Raw genomic sequence first — 3,214 nt, 5'->3', positions numbered from 1 at the left:
GAAAGGCCTTTAATTGGGTGAGACGACTGGGTGGATCAGGAAAGGCATTGTTTAACAAAGGGGGTACCTGAGGTGAGCTTAGAAAAATGTTAAGGATTTTAATAATTATACCTGACAATTGTATAATATTTTAAAGTTTATAAGCAGTTTCTATACTTTATCTCATTGGAGCCTCATAAGAATCTTGACAGGTAGGTACTTTAATATTATTCCCATTTTACAGGTAAGGAAACTAAGACTCAAAAAGCTTAAGTGGCACAACTGTTAAGTTTCAGAGGGTCCAAGGCTTCCTTCTAAGTCCAGAAACCAGTGGTATTTGTGATAGCATACATGTAGGGTTGGGGCTAGCAGAAGTAGTACTGAGTTCAAAGAGTTGTTAATTGGACACTTTGTCTAGAATGTAGAATAAAAGGAAGGGAGTTGAAATTTTCATCTGACATATTAGTTTGGAATCAGATTTTGGAGGATTTTAAATGCCAAGGTAAAGAGTTTATAATTTATAAGAAATATTGTAGGCAATTAGAGATCCAGTGAAAACTTCTAATCAGGGGAGTGATATGGTTAGTTCTGTGCTTTAAGAAGATTTTTTTTATTAGATCTCTGTGGTTTGGATTGGAGAGGAGAGAAAACTGGACAGGAGACCATTTTAGTAGTCCAGGAGATTAAATGAGGAGTGCCTGAACTATGGTAGAAGTCATGTAAGCAGGGAGGTTTAAATTTAATTTTGTTTTTTTTCTCTTAACTTTATGAAATTGATTTGATAAATTTCTTAAACTTACTTGAGTTTTAAGAACTAACAGTTAACATAAGAATTTTATTAATGTGATTTCACATTTAGTGGTTAAACCACTTTATTAATTTTTTTTTACTTTGTAAAATATTTGATCCATCATATTAAAATAGCAGACATTACTGTTACTTAGGAAAAATTCAACTTTACAAAATTGATTTACCATTGACTTCAGTTTTATAATTTTGGATCTTCTGACCTTGATTTTATCTTTTTTTTTTTTAATAAAGAAATAATCCAGTATAATCATTTTCAGATTGGCCTTAATCCATCATTTCTTTAAGGCACTCCCATTTTTCTTCATATTCCTTCCCTTGGTACACTCCACACCCAAATGGGCTGTATTATTGGCTCCTGCTTCCATGCATTTTTCAGGCTATCCTCTTTGCTGGAATTTCTTCCTTTCTCATCAACCTTTCAAAATTCTTATCTTAATTTAAAGCTTAGCTCAAGTGTCACCTCTTCTGTGAAGCCTTACTGGCTGTGTCCCCTACCTTCCAACCATTTTACTACTTCAGCCTTCCTTTGTTTTCACTTATCTCTGTACATGCCATATCCTGTAAGCTTCTTTAGGACTGAGTCTATTTTTTTTCTTTTATATCCTCAGCATAATTCTTTGTACACAATAGATGCTTACTAAATATCTGTTGAGTTAAATTGAATTAAATTGTTTAACCGTAATTGCCTTTGGACTTCAGGTGCCAACTATTTTACATGGTTAAAAAAAATTATTCTATACAAATGTTTTTAAAATTTATCATTTACTCTTAGCTGACTTTTAATTTTTAGCAGCTTTTTAAGAAGTCGTGGTTGGTGACTTCATTTTTTGGGTGATTCCTGGAGGTAAAATAAAAATCATGAGCTTAAGATTTGTAGAATTTAAATATTAGAACTGAAAGAAAGCTTGGTGATCATGTATTCCCGTCATTTTACATAGGAGAAAAATAAAGCCTGGAGAAGGTAAGTGATTTAGTAAATATGTCTCTAGGGTAATGTGCCAGAGATCTATCTTTGGTTCTGTGATATTTAGCATTTTTATTAGTCACTTCATTAAGGGCATAAATGAAATGCTTATTAGATTTGAATATGACAGAAAAAGGGAAGAGATAGCTCACATGTTGGATGACAGAGAGAATTCAAAAAGATCTTGACAAGCCAGAATGTTGAACTGAATCCAATAAAATGGAATTTAATAGAGATAAATGTAAATTCTTATGTTTAGACATAGACAAGGAGGTATGGCTGGATAGTAGTTCATCTGGATTTCAAACTCAGTATGAGTCAATGTTGTGATATGGTAATCAAGAAAGATGATTCATTTTTAGGCTCTATTCATGGATCATAGGTTCCAGGACTATGAAGGTGGCATCCCTATTATACGCTATCTCAGATCATAGCTGGAATATTGTGTTCAGTATTGGGGAAAACATTTTAGAAAAGACATTAGTAAAATAGAAAGACTCCAGAGAAGGGTAATAAAGGTGATCAAAGACCTTGATATAATGCCATATGAAGGAAGTAGAGGATAGAAGTCATGGGGGATGGGACACTTCATAGCTGTGTTCAGTATATATGAAAGAATATCAAGTAGAATAGAGTTTAAATTGCTTTGTTAGCCCCAAAAAGAATAGCTAGAAGCAATGGATAGAAGATATACAGAGGAAGATTTAGACTTGACATAAGGAAAAAACTCCCTAACCAATAAAATTATCTGAAATTGGAGTGGGCTACCCTGGAAGATGATGGGTATTTCCTTGCTAGAGTTCAAAGCTGAATGAACCTTTTTCAGGTATGTTGTAGAAGGAATTTTCACTCAGGTACATGCTGTAGTAGATGACTTCTCAGATCCCTTCCAATACTGAAATCTTGTGATTATATGACTTTTTTCCCCAGGTAACATTTAAGAACAGAGCCAAGACCAGTACCACACAAATGGACTTCAACCTACCATTTTGGTCTAGTCACTAGTTCTTTTCATACACCTCAGGGTGCAGTTGTACAGGCCTTGAAATTCCTTTATAAGACCTTTCTCTCTCCTTCCTATGACACTTCACACAGTTTGTTCCTCATGCTTAGAATGAATTTCTTCTCCACATCCATTACTTAGAATCCCTAGTTTCCTTTAAAATTCAGCTCAAACGCTTCTTGATATGTAAAGCCTTTACTCATCCATGCAGCTGCTCGTCCCTCCCCTCTGCAGCAATCGCCTTACATTTATTTTGTATATACTTGCACATGTTCTATTTCTAGTAGGGTGTAAGCTCCTCGAGGACAGAGACTGCTTCATTTTATATTTGCGTCCCCAGTGCTTGGCGCATAGTAGATGCTTAAAGTGATTTTTTTTTTTAAGCAATTGGGGTTAAGTAACTTGCTCAAGGTTACACGGCCAGTTATTATTTCTGGGTGTGGTGCTGAGTATCTAAG

At 34.6% G+C, this 3,214-nt stretch overlaps 1 protein-coding gene across 1 annotated transcript in view; it reads left to right on the top strand.

Moving 5' to 3' along the window:
- Positions 1-13: 13 nt before the first annotated feature.
- RTTN (rotatin) overlaps positions 14-3,214 on the top strand; it is a 180,690-nt gene continuing 177,489 nt past the window's right edge. Inside the window, exon 1 of the mRNA XM_069096895.1 lies at positions 14-3,214. This exon is cut by the window's right edge and continues 1,431 nt beyond it. The gene's annotated coding sequence lies outside the window, so the exon portion shown is untranslated.

This window comes from Petaurus breviceps, unplaced genomic scaffold, assembly GCF_028583685.1.
Source record: "Petaurus breviceps papuanus isolate PSGF00001 unplaced genomic scaffold, PetGlider_PUasm1.0 330, whole genome shotgun sequence".
NCBI lineage: Eukaryota > Metazoa > Chordata > Mammalia > Diprotodontia > Petauridae > Petaurus > Petaurus breviceps.
This window is presented reverse-complemented; position numbering and strand designations above follow the sequence as displayed.